At 40.5% G+C, this 15,916-nt stretch overlaps 1 protein-coding gene across 1 annotated transcript in view; it reads right to left on the reverse strand.

Annotated features, from left to right (window-relative positions):
- The window catches only part of LOC143031084 (uncharacterized), a 434,563-nt gene that overhangs the window by 129,940 nt on the left and 288,707 nt on the right, over nt 1-15,916 (reverse strand). The window lies entirely within an intron of this gene.

The raw sequence follows: 15,916 nt of genomic DNA on the forward strand, positions 1-15,916 counted from the left end.
TTCTTTCTTTTTCTTTAATCTATATATCTAAGTATAGCATTCATGGACTGGTTGCAAAATATGACTAGAAATGTTTGAGAGGTGCAAAAAAAAAAAGCAAAGCATAAGATAAAGCAGCCAAATAGGAGAGATGTAAAATCGGGGAAGAGTATGATAGAAAAACTTGAAAGTAATAAGATGTTTTGAAAGGAAATTAAGAGAGGAAAGGGAGGCAAATCAAGTAGAGAAGAAAAGGTAAAAGGTGCAGATGGAGAGATGATCACAGAAGAGGTGGTGGTGTTAAGGGGAAGATGGGCAGAGTATTTTAGAGAGTTGCTAAATATGGAGGATAGAGAGAGAACATTGGTTGCAGTGGGAGGCACTAAGAAAATGACCATAATGGATGAGGAAAATTGGGGAGAAATAAGAAAAGATGAGGTGAAGGCAGGTGTTAACCCATTAAACTCCGATGACAAGATGTCTTGTCATTTGGTCAAATAAAACAAAAAATCATAAAACACCAAAATGTTTGATCAAACACCAGAAAAATATGACGTCAGTCCTCGCTTCGCTCGCAGCGAAGCGAGGATTGACGTCATATTTTTCTGGTGTTTGATCAAACATTTTGGTGTTTTATGATTTTTTGTTTTATTTGACCAAATGACAAGACATCTTGTCATCGGAGTTTAATGGGTTAAGATGATGAGAGCAGGTAAGGCACCTGGGTTGGATGGGTGCCATGAGAAGTTTCTAAGGGAGTTGTTACATTGGTAGTGTGGTGAGGTTGTTTAATGTTTGTCCAAGGAGGGTAGTAGTGCCAGAGGACTGGAGGAGTGCCTGTATAATTCCACTGTACAAGGGTAAAGGAGACAACTGTGAGTGTAGTAGTTTCAGAGATCAGGAGGGCATATGAAAAGCAGTGGGCTCTCCAACAAAACAATAAGGATAAGAACAAATGATATATAGACAAAGGTGTTAAGTGTAACACAACTGTAAAGGAGTAATAATAATGACATGGTAAATAACTGAATTAATAATTTGAGAAGTTTCGAAATAATAAGAGCATGGGAGGCTCGTGAAAACAAACGTACGTTAAGGCGGGATGATTCCTGACTAAAATCGAGGATGTTTAGACTCGATATGGCACTGTCAACCAATTAATGTTAAACTCTCACAACAAAGAGCTGTGGAGAAGAGGGACTCGTAAAACCTTAACTCGCTTGAAAAAGGGGCAAAAATACAAACAAGTAATCACTGGATGCTTTAAGACTTCCGACACTTCCACAGGGTGAAGGAAAGGCAATAGGTAGAGGCCCGAAAAGAAACAAAAGTTGTGATATTACATATGGACATGTACATGTATATAGTCAAATTTATGTTTACTTATTCAATACCTTGAAGTGAAAAATCGGACCTACTTTTCAAGTTTTCTCCTGGGCACCTGTTATGTTCTCTCTCTATCTCCACTAACACATATCTACGTTGTTGACATTGTTTTAATGATATACAGTCAGGGCCCTCACATTGTGGGGGGGGGGGGGGGGGCATATGCCTATGGGCGGCACTTTTAGGGGGGCGGCAATTCTACCCTGGATTTGCCCCCGACAAGGCTGACAAGATGGTGTTAAAAAAAAAAAATCAAAGAAGCCCTGAATATTTTACCGTAATCAACAGTGCATTAGATTAAACAAAATATTGAATATTTTCCCTTATCCTTTCTACAATAGAAACTTGAAATACAAAATTTAAAATCTGTTAAATAATTTCGCAAGCCAATACCTAAAATGTGTACATGAAAAAAGATGATAGTTTGACTCAAAATATCTACATTTTCTTTTTCATTTGCGTTGTCCCTGTTCAGTTGATTTGTGGTGCAATAGAGACATTAAATACAAAATTTTAAATTTGTTTAATCATTTTGCAAGCCAAAAGCAAAAATGTCTACATGAAAAAAATGTTTGACTCAAAATATCTACATTTTCTTTTTCGTTCGTTTGCCCCTGCTCAGTTAATTTGCGGTTTTGGTAGAGCGTAGGACACCAGCCAGGCCCAGCGTCCTTTGAACCGTACTACTGTAAGGAAGCCATATAACACACTTGTGGAGTTCTGACTTTCTCTAAACATACACATTATAACTTCATATCTTTCTCTATGGATGGAGCGAGATGTTAGATTCCCATAAGCAAACAAGCATGTATTATTATGAAATATCCAGCGGCGGCGCCAGGAATTTTTAGTTGGGGAGGCTAAGGGGGGGCTGAGCAAAATTTTGGGGTGGTTTATAGTACTATAATTTCCGCGTTAGCGACAATCCGAAAGGCGTAGTCCAAGGTCCGGCATAGGGTCAAAGGGGCCGGTCTAGGGTCCTTTGTGGGGTCCAGGCCAGGGAACCGCCCTGACGGGAGCTCTGCTAGGATATTTTGTTGGGGGCTGAGGAGGGACTCAACATGTTGACGGGGAGGGGGGTCTCAGAAAATAAACTCAGATGATGATTATTCACGAACATTTGAACATGGGAGGCATACCATGCTGTTTTGATCCCGGTAAAAAAAAAAATATATATATATATATTTAACCTGACTTATCTATTGTTCGAGTGAGGTATATCGAGTTTCCAAACCCACTGCTGGAAGTCAATCATTATCACTTCACCGAGTTGCTATTTCACTTAGGTTGCAAAAAATGACACGGTACTTTGGGCAGGATTGTAATAAAAAAAAAAACTCTACATGCTCTGCATACTGTGACTAGGGTTTCTTGAGCTGGATTAAATGTCTATGAATGAGGTATTATTGTCTGTCAATCATCAAATTGTGTAATTGGGTAAGGAAGGAAATCAAGTGTATATTTTTACCGTGACCAATTCATCATGCAGTACATGCCATAGGAAATTCAGGGCCAATGCGAAAATTCAAAAGCTTTTTATATAGTATTGTGGGCCCTGGCATCTAATCACCCTTTTAGGCTTGATTCACACTATCGGTCCGGTCGCGCTCCGCTCTCGGTCCGGTCCAATATTGTCTCATTAATTTCAATGGAAGCATTCACACTGGCGCTCTCGCTCCGGTCTCGCTCCGGTCACGGTTCCGTCAAAAGATATTTTTACTGGAGCGAGAGCGGAGCGTGACCGGACTGTGAGCGCCAGTGTGAACTCAGTTGCCACGGTCCTGCTCCTGCTCCACTCCAGTCGAGATTCAGCCTTCATATAAGCAAGTAGTTATACCTTCTGTCCTACCAAACCATGGATAATCCAAAGGAAACACCACAATGGGATCATGAGAAGGTTAGAAAAATGATAAAAATACGTTTTCTTTTTATTTATCACTGATTCAATGACAATGCATACAGCGAGGATATACATAAGCAACAACTGAATAAAATATAACCTACAAAACTTACTTTAATTTTGTGGATTCAGATGAAATGCTAATAGAATTAGTCAAAAGGTAAACCAGAGCTGTATGACCTGACTTCGCTGCACTACAGTAATAACGTGGCGAAAAGAAGAAGCTGTGTTGAAATAAGCAGGCAGCTGGGTTGTGAAGGTAAGAAATTCCATACAATAGCCTAATGTCCACTGGAAATGCATTTCCTATCCTCACTAAACAATTTTGCATACTTATCATATTGCCAAGGTACTGAGAGAAAAAAAAATACACATTATTAACCGAAGAAAGAAATTCCATATGTATAATAACAACCTATTATCCACTGCGGAAATGCATCTCCTTAGCTCACTCAACAAATATTCCTACCCAAGTTTGTTTGTCTACTTATATTTTATCATTTTGCCAAGGCATTGAACCAGCTGGGGAGCTGAAATAACCTTTCAGTGTTTCTCTCACGCCAAAAGCCTCCTTTGTAGCATTTCCCCCTCTTCCTCTCATTGGACGTACTGTCTTTGATGGAGTCATGACAAAAGTATCTGGTAATGCAACAGCATTTGGGTGTATCAGATTGTGAAGTATGCATGTTGTGTAATGATTGCATTAACGTTAGAAGGCATAGCTTTAAGTTTCCTTAAATATATTCTGAAGGTTTGCACTAGAATACCAAATGTGCACTCAACTATCCTCCTGGCTCTAGATAATCTATAATTAAAAATCCTCTTCTCTACCTTATGTTCAGTCTGTGAACCTGGGTAGGGCCTCATCAAATTTCTCTTCAGCGGGAAAGCCTCATCTCCCACTATAACGTATGGTGCAAGCACATCAGTGTCAGGAAGTGCAGCATCTTCTTGTACATTTCAGATCATCCTCAATTTTGGATAGTATTTTCTCAAATGTTCCCTTGTTCATTCTGAAATAGCTGTGGAATTTACTCTCATCATCAATAAGACGAGGATACAGAGTATGAAATTCTCCTTCAGTCTTCCTATCTTGCAACATAGGATGAACCCACAATCTCTTTCTTTTTCTATTTTGTTTTCCTTCTTCTTCATCAAGTGCAATAGCGATTATTGCCAACTCGGCGTCAGAAAAGTCACACATCCTTCGTAACTGATGGTAAGACTTCTACTGGTGTCGAGGGAGGGGGGATGACGGGAACGAGAGCGGACCGATGGTGTGAATACCTCAGAACCAAGAGCGGAGCGCGACCGGACCGATAGTGTGAATCAACCCTGAATACCTCAGAACCGGAGCGGAGCGCGACCGGACCGATAGTGTGAATCAACCCTTAATCCATGTAGCATATACGTCTGTGTAAATTGCTTCATGAAACATAACTTGAAGTAGGCTATATTTCTTCAATTGTCGAATAAACAAACATTGAAATAAAAACAGAAACAAAAAGGTTTTACGGTTTGTAAAACACTTATATGAATGAAAATTAAATTCATATATAGCTGAACAAACACTTTTGAAACATAAGCACTTCCCTAGAAACTACTTACATATTTCGATAACAAAAATGTAATCCTCTTGCTAAACTTAATTGCAAGTTGTTCCTTAATAGTTTTAAAACAGATAGAAATACATGTTTTCTTCATTCAATGTCCTTCATATGAAAAAGCCAGTAAATTTTGATGTTTTGACATTTCATGGATTTCAACCATAAACAGATAAAGTTAAAAAAAAGAAGAGAAACCCACTATGATATATCTCAGGAAATACGTCGTTCCACCTACTTTAAAATGATACGCCTATTCCTATGGTTGGCAGCAAATGCATCGATAATCATATCCCTGTCTAACATCTTTGCTCTTTGGGAATTGATGTTTAATACTCCAAGATTACTGGTACGTTAGTCACCGCTACTGTTACACAAGTAGGTTTTCAGTTGCTTTAGGCACGAAAAGCTTCTTTCATATGATGCAGAGTTAACTGGAAGAGTAGCATTAATACGCACTAGCTTATACAAATCTATGAATGCATCTTTGTACGGTTGGAGCATGATGGCAAGTTGCATAGGTGTGTCCACTTCCATTCCCTGCTCCTGCTTTCTGGCAATCAACCTTCTTAGTTGGTGCAGCTCTACGGATAGATCTTTGTCCTCCATCCCCGTAATTTGCAGCCATTCCTGATAGCTTTTCCTTGTTCAAAAAGGTTGGATGATTGGGGTTGAGGGCACATACTCCAATAAGTACCTGACATGCATCGCCGGAAAACCTTCTTCTCAACTCACTGAAAAACTTGTCTATCACGGAGTAGTAAATCCGTCTCTTGGTAACATCGGAGTCATTCGAATCATCATCTTGTCCTATGCCGGATGTTATGACAAACTCATCCAAGTATCGTGGGGCTGCCCTTTGCCACTGACGTGCAAGTTGTCTGCGAATCCCTACAGTCTGGCGCAATTCTTCAGCATAATTTCGTAGTTGCTCCCAGCTCTCTTCGTTTCTCATCTCTGTGAGACTAGACATCACTACTTCAACCAAATCAATTGCTGAGGCAAGCTGGAGATCAGGGGACTGGAGTTGATCTGACAAGGTTTTCGTCAAATGTAGCAAACTCTCCATGAACACCAGATTCGTCACAAAATGGGGATCCAGAAGGGCAGTGAGTGACCTTGCTCCACTGGCCCTGTCCACATGTCCCCTTTCCATTAAATGTTTTAGGGTTGCAACGATGCCAGGCAAGGTCCTCTTAACAGTTTGGCAGGCTGAGTGTTGGCATGCCCATCTGGTGTCCGATAACCGTTTGAGTTCTATATGTGGTCTTTCTGGGTTCAGCTCCTTTTGAAATTTTAGAAATTCCTGATACACCACCGACGAGGAGAAAAAATTGTACAGTGATTGGATTGTGACGAAAAACTCGAGATTTACCTTTTATTGTTTACACAGTCAACTAAAACGAGGTTTAGCCTATAAGCATAGCAGTGGATGTATACAGCCTGTGAAACATCTCTTCTGAATCTTTCTTGGACCCCATTGGTGCAACCCGACATACCTGCCGCTCCATCATAGCACTGACCGACACAGGCATTGTGGTCAATTTTACATTTGGCTAAAGTTTCTTTTATCTTCTGGAGTAACGATTCTGCATCAAGGCCTTCAGCTGGTGTGAAATCCAAGAATTCTTCATGAAGTTCCTGATCATGGAGATACCTCACAGCAATAGAGATTTGCTCCTTCTTCGCTATATCCTTCGTTTCGTCCACCATGATGGCAAAGTTCACTGCTTGTTTCACCTCATCACTTATCTCCTTTCTGATCATACCTGCCATTATTTCAAATAATTCATTCTGTATATCGTGGTGAGTATATTTTGCATTCCCCGGACCGTTAACTTTTTTTGCAACTGTATGATCATACTTGGCTAGCACACTAAGTAATTCAAAAAAATTTCCTCGATTGTATTGTACTCTAAGTTTGTTAGCATTATGCTACATGTAGATTCAGTTAAATGCGTAGTTAGAATTTATGTATGTGTGTATGTACATGCGTGTCAGCGTGAATGTTCGAGAACTTACTAATTGCCATTGGTACCTATTAAGTAATTATAAATTTATTTGTAATGCGAAAGTTGAATGAATGGGATATAGATCATTATTACTATCAAATAAAGGTTGTTGTGTAACTGAAAGGTGTATGAATGTAAATTTCTGTGCGCGAGTGAATACTTATAATAATTGTATAAATTAGATTTAGCAACTGTTTGGAACAGGCTACCCAAGCGCCTAGTCACGCACGCAGAGTCAGTCGTGACCTTAGGGTGCATATAGGTCATTTCTTGACTTTTGTGAGAGTGAGTGAAGACGAAGACTACTTCCACGTACAATTACAATAGAAGTTTACTTACCGTGTTTTACTCCACCTATATTATTGACCATACAATAAATGGTGGCAACGAGGGATTCGAACTCGAAACTTTTATTACGAAAGACCAGTGCATTCTCGCCCGCCCGTACCCACCCACGGCATCAACGTGCATTTCTACGCTTCTGTGACATTCCTGCTGTTATTCCAGTGTGCACACCTTGTGTGACCCCTATTACAGTGCAATCTTCGGTGACCGACCTGCAATTCTACATACCCTACATAAGTCCTACAGTGCTATAAAGTCACCTCACCACGCTACCTCCAACCACGTTCATCTCTACCCAAGCTACCAGCGTCTTCGCATTTCTCTGTTCCCATCCCCAAGTTTGAGCCCTACCAACATGGCTTCTTCCTCAATCCAACAACCCCGTCAACTCATGACTATTGTACACGACACAGTAGACGTACACAAATTCACAGGATGCAATATCCCCTTCCATTCATTCCTTAACAATGTCAAAGCGGCTATTAATCGTAGAAAGTGCACTACTGATGATGAAAAACTTGGTGTTCTACGCAGCTTTGTTGATCTGGACTCCATAGCCGGAGACATCCTTCAAACGGATGAGTTTCAGGAATGTACCAATTATTCCGCTTATGTTGACTTAATTAAGTCTCACTTTGGCCAACACACTACACTTGGTGTTCTCACTCCCCTATATGACCTTGCCTTACAAATCAACTCTCCCCCATATGTCAGAAAAGAAAAAGCTGCAAGACTTGCATCAGATCTAAAGGCCTGTCTAAAATCCACACTAGAATCTTCCAACTGGGTTGATGCAGATGGAAAAATCTCCCTTAACCAGGTTGCATCCCTCTTTGCTTACTTTCGCTTTCTTTCTCTTCTCCATCCAAACACCTTAAACAAGACTAAATCTATACAATTCACTCCAACTATGACCATCTCAACCTTGTCTCATCAGATCCAAGAGTCACCAAAGACACTGACAGACATTGTTGCCCAGCCAGCCCCTATCCCCAAACCTACTTTATCAGTTGCTTATGTGTCCCGATCTCCCTCTCGGCATAGACCCACCTTCCGTCCCAGATCTATTTCTCGCCCTAGACAAAGATCCTTCTCACGTTCCACGGTTATTTGCTATTATTGCAAAACCCCTGGCCACTATGCTAACAGGTGCGCTCTTCGTCTCTCCACTCCTCCCGATAAAGATTGCCCCGTCCATGGCAAATGTTTCCACACGGCTGCAGAATGTCGTGTTTTGAACTCCAACCACTCTCAACAGACTTTCTCTTCCCGTCGGAGTTCCCCTTCTTCTCCTAAATGACTATCTCCTTCTCTTTCTCTCAGGACACCCCCTCCTAGCATGCATATCCCATCCCCACCACCCACCCTTCCCATTTGTACTCTTTCTAACTCTAACACATGGTCCAATGCTATTTTCATTCCTGCTACTGTTCATACCATTCCTATATATCTCTTCATAGATACTGGTTCTCCTGTAAATATTATAACTTCTTCCACCTTCCACAAATTCCGCCTTTCTTATAAGCATGTTACAATCTTGGAACCTTCCGATCTCCAGCTTACTAACGTAGATGGTGTTCCATTTCCAGTTTTAGGTAAGATCCATCTTCCTATAATTCTTCATCCGCACAGTCAAGAGATTCATATCCCTCTTTATGTGGCTGATGTACAGTTTCCTGCAGATGTCCTTCTGGGGCTAGACACTATGCAGCAATATGGAATTAGCGTCTTTCCCCAACGTCATGGCATTGCTTATGGTCGTCATTTTATTCCAGCCCTACATTTGGCGACTACTTCTCATCCACCTTCTGCACTTCCCGTTTCTGCAAATTCCCCCTCCCACAGCATGTCAACTGTGTCAGTGCCCACTATTGTTGCTCTTCCTACCCCCTCTACCCAGAGTCAGAAAACTCAAACAGAGAGTACTTCCTCCCTTTCTCCTCTAGCTCCCACGTCCCAGGATACTGTACAACCATCATCTGAACCTCCTCTTCAGAATTCACTTCCTCCTTCTAGTGAACCTACCTTGCTCAAAGTTTCCACCCGTACAAAGCGTTTGCGTTCTTCTCGCATGCCTAAATCAAGGAAAAGGAATACCAAATGTCCTTCCCCTTCTACAGAATTCTCTCCAACGGAAATCCAGATTTCTCCTTCCTTGGATGATTTAATAATTACCTCCTCCGCTGTCTCCGATGTGCTTTCCACAATGTGTCGTACTACTCATGCAGTGTTAAGAAGAACCGTGACTCTTCCACCACATGAGTATTTCAAAGTTCAGCTTTGCATTTTCCGAGCTCCGGAATGTGATGTTCTCTGTATGCCAGAATCCACAAGTGTCAAAGGCATATCACTAATTTCAGCCTTATGTACTACCTCCAAGAAAGGTCATACTTCTTTTCTAGTTGCCAATGACACTCATGCTCCCTTCCATCTCAAACTTGGTACTAACTTATGTGATTTTCTTGTGTATCCTTCAAGAGTAAAAGTCATTGATGACCAAAATTCTTCCTTGCCAGTTTGTACCATTAACTCCGATGTGCGTCATGCACAGGTTCCTATTGAAGCATCTCACTTCCAACCCCTTGACTTCCCCGATGCTCAACAGGAATTAATTTCCTTGTGCAATGCCTTTCGCCATGTCATTGCTTTGCCAGGTGAATCCCTAGGTTCTACGGACCTCATTCACCACCACATTCCCCTTCGTGATGGCTCTAAACTTGGCTACGTTCCGGCTTATAGACTGCCGCACAGTAAGCGTAAGATTGTGGACAAGCTCATTGCAGACATGCTTGCTCAGGATATCATAGAACCGTCCATTTCCGAGTGGAACTTTCTCCTATTTGTTGTTCCCAAACCAGATGGTACATTTCGCCCTGTTGTTGATTTTAGAGAGCTTAACAAAATCACTGTCTCCGAAAGGACGCCCATTCCCGTTCTCCAGGAAATCTTACATTCTGTTGGTCAGAATAACACTGTCTTTTCAACTTTAGACCTAATGTCAAGATATTTTCAAATTCCTCTTGCTCCGGAAAACAGACCTCTAACAGCCTTCTCTGCCCCTTCTGGTCATTTCCAATTCAAACGTTTGGCTATGGGTCTCACCTCTGCTCCTTCTGTCTTCACACGACTTATGTATACCGTACTTGATGACTTAATTGGTGAAAATGTCTTCATGTATTTGGATGACATAATCATAGCTTCCAAATCCTTACCCGACCACATTCACACCCTTCAACAAGTCTTTTCTCGTCTTGCAGATGCCAACCTAAAACTCAAACTCAACAAATGCTCCTTTCTTAAGAAAGAAATTCGTTTTCTTGGACACATACTAACTTCTGATGGCATTCTTACTGTTCCTGATAAAGTCAAAGCTGTTGCTGACTTCCTTCGTCCAACGGACCTTGAGCACCTTCGCTCCTTCCTTTGTCTTTCAGGTTATTACCGTAGGTACATCCGCAATTATTCAAAAATTGCAGCCCCTCTTACTTCACTGCTAAAGAAAGATGTACTTTTCCACTGGTTGTCTGCCCAGGAACAAGCCTTTACCAGCAGACTCCTTAACAAAGCTGAACGTAACTATTCTGTCACAGAAATTGAAGCTCTTGCTGTAATATATGCTCTCCGACATTTTAAGGAAATCATTCTAGGCTATCCTGTCACAGTCCATACAGACCACCAGGCACTTCTTCAACTTTTCAAAGGCAAGAAGTTGTCCGGGAAACTTTCTCGATGGTTCTTGACTATTCAAGAATTCAATCCCACCTTCTCTTATGTACGTGGATCAGCAAACCATGTTGCAGACGCACTTTCTAGAAATGTTGCTGCTATCAATTCCCTCCCTCAGCCAGTCACTCTTACTCATGCGCGTATACAAGCAGCTCAAAGATCCGACCCAATGTGGAAACGTGTGATATTCTCTCTCGAGTCAGGAGATACATCTGATCTTACAGACTTCCCTACCTCCTTTGACCACTTCAGACTTGTCGATGATGTTCTTTATCATGAAACCACACTTTCCAACAAGCATGAACCAAACAGACTTGTACAACAACTCGTAGTTCCTTCTGACTTAGTACCTGAAGTTCTGTTCCTTTTACATGATTCTCCACTTGCTGCACATCCAGGTAAAGACAAATGCTTAACACAGGCCAGACTTCAGTACTTTTGGCTTACCATGAGAAAGGATATCCATAATCACATTGACACCTGTCATTCTTGTGCTAGCCATAAAGGTCATATTCAGAGTAAAGTTCCCATATTGACATATACAATCCCTAGCAAACCCTTTGATATGGTTGCTATTGACCTTCTCAAATTACCACTCACTTCTAGTGGAAACCAGTACCTGTTTGTGTGTATGGACCATTTTTCCAGATTCTGCATACTTGAACCTATCCCAGACAAGACTGCGACAACAATTGCAAAGACGTTCATTGACAAAGTTATTTGCCCCTTCACTACTCCCAAAGTTCTTCTCTCTGACAATGGCACGGAATTCAACAATGAGATTCTTTCAAATATTTGCAAATCATTTAAAATAACAAAATGTAATATCGTTGCATACCACCCCAGTTCAAATGGCCTTGTTGAACGCCAAAACAGAAAGATTCTCAATGTTCTCCGACACCTCGCTTCTGACCTCCATCTCTCCTGGGATCACCATGTCCCTATGATTCAGTCTTGCCTTAACAGTGCCATCAATAGGTCCATATCAGAGTCGCCTCACTTTGTCATCTTTGGTTCCGACAAACGACTCCCATATGACCTTCTTGCTTCAGAAATAGGTCCCATTTACAACCTTGATGATTTTGTAAAAGTTTCACTTTCAAATTTCAGCTCTCTCTTCAAGAGAATTACTCAGTCTCTTTCTCTCGCTAAAAACGAGATGGCCCGTTTTCACAATAAAAATGCGAGAGAATCTAATCTACCATTGCAATAGGTGACATCGTATATGCCCAGAACCATTCTCCATCTTCCAAACTTTCACCAAAATTCCTTGGTCCCTTCCGTGTCCTCGCACTAGAACCTACAAATAAAGTCAAAGTAAAACACTTACATTCAGACACAGAATCCATCATGCACCTGGACACACTTAAGCTTTTCTCTCGAGGTGTAGACTGTGACAATGACCCTCCGACTTCCACAGAACCCCTTCCTCCCTCCCCTCCCATTTCAACGTCCCCTGTCTCCCACCCATATAATCTTCGCAGCCGTCATACTTCTTGAGCTTTCAATCCCTTATAGCTGCCAAAATGTTCTCCACTACCGTCCTTCAAAACTTTTAATGTTCCATATATGTTCTTCATGTATTTATATATAATGTTCATATGCCTGTATGTACTAATTGAATATATCTTCTTGTACGTTACATTGTAAGTCGCTGAGGCAGCTCCTTTCACTTGGCCGAGCGTTTATTGTACTCTAAGTTTGTTAGCATTATGCTACATATAGATTCAGTTAAATGCGTAGTTAGAATTTATGTATGTGTGTATGTACATGCGTATCAGCGTGAATGTTCGAGAACTTACTAATTGCCATTGGTACCTATTAAGTAATTATCAATTTATTTGTAATGCGAAAGTTGAATGAATGGGATATAGATTATTATTATTATCAAATTTAAGTTGTTGTGTAACTGAAAGGTGTATGAATGTAAATTTCTGTGCGCGAGTGAATAATTATAATAATTGTATAAATTAGATTTAGCAACTGTTTGGAGTAGGCTACCCAAGCGCCTAGTCACGCACGCAGAGTCAGTCGTGACCTTACTTAGGGTGCATATAGGTCATTTCTTGACTTTTGTGAGAGTGAGTGAAGACGTAGACTGTACTTCCACGTACAATTACAATAGAAGTTTACTTGCCGTGTTTTACTCCACCTTTAATATTGACCATACAATAATTGTCGGATTCATCGCCTTCTCTGTGCCCTCTCTGGGCAACATTTTGACATGCTGTATAGAGAAGTACATCAATAACTGCTTTAATGTACCGCCGATTATCCACCACTGTCTTGGCATGCCCGGCATCAATGGCTTGATAGATTGTTGTCCCTGTAACTTTCTGCAATTTGAATTCTCCCCAAGCTTGCATCGCAAATTGATGACAAGCTGAAGTATCATGAGCCTTCAGAGACATGGTTGTCTTCTTCCAATTCTTTAATCCGTTGTGGGTGAATGATTGTTCAGCTCGACCAAGATGGGAAGTTGTAAAATGACGACACGCAAAACAGTAAGCTGCATCTTTGACCACGGAATATTAAAGACAAGAATATTGTTGGTGCCATCTTTTATTGAATGATCTTGCCTGACCACCTTGCACGTGTGAAGGATATTTCTTCAAATCAGGACAGGTAGGCCCACTATCTGGCAGCAGGCTGATGTTGTTTGGCCCTGGAGGACGTCTTATGTTTTTCTGGGTACTGTCATCATCCACCTCTTCCAACTCCGGATTTTCAGTAGAATTAGAAGTACATGGTTCTTGATCGTCGTCATTAACTTGTTGCCTCTTGTGGGGAATTAGGAAGCGATCCATGACCTATACAGAAAAATAGAACACATGATTAAAAATGGGGGTGGGACGAATTTTTCTTTAAGTACTATAGGCCCTATACATAACACACTAAAAATCAGAAATTGTGTTCACTTTCGTGGTTCATTCAGCCCTCGCTAGCAATGGCTGATTCGGACCACTTATAGACTTCGTGACTCATTCGTCAATTGTCACCATTGGGAAATACATTAGGTAGGTTAGGTTCACTTTAGGTTAGGTTTTAACTGAATTAGGTTCGGTTAGGTTAGCTTAGGTTAGATATTTGTATAAATATTCCATCCTTTTGATGACTTTTATTACAAAAATATGTTAAGCTTATTAATCTTTACATTGATTCTAATTCTCTAAGAAGAGATTAATATTTCTACTTTAACATTTCTATCTTTCCTCTTTGTCTTTTAATACAAAATTCATATAAAACGTTATTGGCGTTCTCAATATCACTATTATCAAATAACAACATTTATAGTATAGTAACAGTCTCATCTTGATAGGGTTGCTGGATTCGTTTAAAATTCAATATTGGTAATATTGGACTCGTAACTGAGCGGGTCCCCCTGCGCTAATGTGCTGCGAGCAACAACCATTAACGAATAGAAAACGTCCTTAAGAAACAAGAGCCTGTATAGTTATTAGTGGAACTGTGAAATTAAGAAAAAGCATGTGCTTCACAACGAAACAAGAACAGTGGAAAGTACATATACAGTTTTTTGTATAATTATGAAGAAAAAAAATGCCCATATATCAATAGCAGCACCACAATATAAAAACTGATACATGGAGTGAAATCATCTCCATGTGGGGAAAACGAATTACAAGATTGAAACAGCAAGTTGGAAAACCTCAGCATGTACAAAATTACAAACAAACCCACAACCAACCAAACTGAAACTGCATGAATAACAACCACGAAATTCTTCAAAGTGTTTCCAATCAAACTGATTGAAGTTTATAGTTGCCAAGAACGCAATTTCACCTAAAATATGCATCTTGCCTATGAACACTACATACCAAACTTGCACGGACAACGAAGGCTGTAAAATTGAAACTTCAATTGATTTTATTTAACTAGTTTGAATTTATTTCATCATCTATTGCGTCTTTAAGAAATTACTCAGTCTCATTAGTCATTAATATTAGTTATATCTGGTTTTCCATGTAAATACGATCCATTCATATTGGCACCATCTTAAATATGACCGAAAAAAATCAACGTGGGTAGAGGATAAGAATGAACGCGAAGAAAAGTTTAAGAAGAGTTAAGAACTATGATGAAGTTTGGAATGTGACAGAGGTCAAATGTGATATAACTTGGGTGCGTCGAATTTATATATATATATATATACAGTATATATATATACATATATATATATACATATATATATATATATATATATACGTATTTACAAGCCGCGGGCTTCGCCCTCCCCGGGTTCGCCGGGGCTTGGCTGCGCAAACAGCGGCCTACGGCCGCAGCTTTCCGCGCTCTAATCCCTCGTTTTCCCCTTCGGCCTCGGCTTTAGGGCGGACCCCCAACACGGGATCCCCAGCACGAAGAAAAACGCGAAGAAGAACGCGAGGAAGAAGAACGCGAAGAAGAACACGAAGTAGAATGCGAAGAAGAACGCGAAGAAGAACGCGAGGAAGAAGAACGCGAGGAAGAAGAACGCGAGGAAGAAGAACGCGAAGAAGAACGCGAAGAAGAACGCGAAGAAGAATGCAAAGAAGAACGCGAAGAAGAAGAAGAAGAAGAAGAAGAAGAAGAACGCGAGGAAGAAGAAGAAGAAGAAGAAGAAGAAGAAGAAGAAGAAGAAGAAGAAGAAGAAGAATACCACCTGACCCCGACTTACCCAAGCGCTTTTTCAAGAATATTTTTTAGGACAAAGTGTCACCGTAATACCACCTGTCCCCGACTTCCACAGCGTTTTTTAGAAGAATATTTTTATTTAGACTTATATATATATATATATATATATATATATATATATATATATATATAATTTTTTCTATAAAACGTTTCCGTCTATTTTCCCGAAACCGTAGATCATCAGTCGTTAAGGGATTTTTCTAACATCCCTTCGACAAACATTTCACGTCGACACGTTTATATGTCAAACATTCCCACGGTCAAACATCACT

This window comes from Oratosquilla oratoria, chromosome 12 (genome assembly GCF_046742065.1).
Source record: "Oratosquilla oratoria isolate Oo_2021 chromosome 12, ASM4674206v1, whole genome shotgun sequence".
Taxonomy (NCBI): domain Eukaryota; kingdom Metazoa; phylum Arthropoda; class Malacostraca; order Stomatopoda; family Squillidae; genus Oratosquilla; species Oratosquilla oratoria.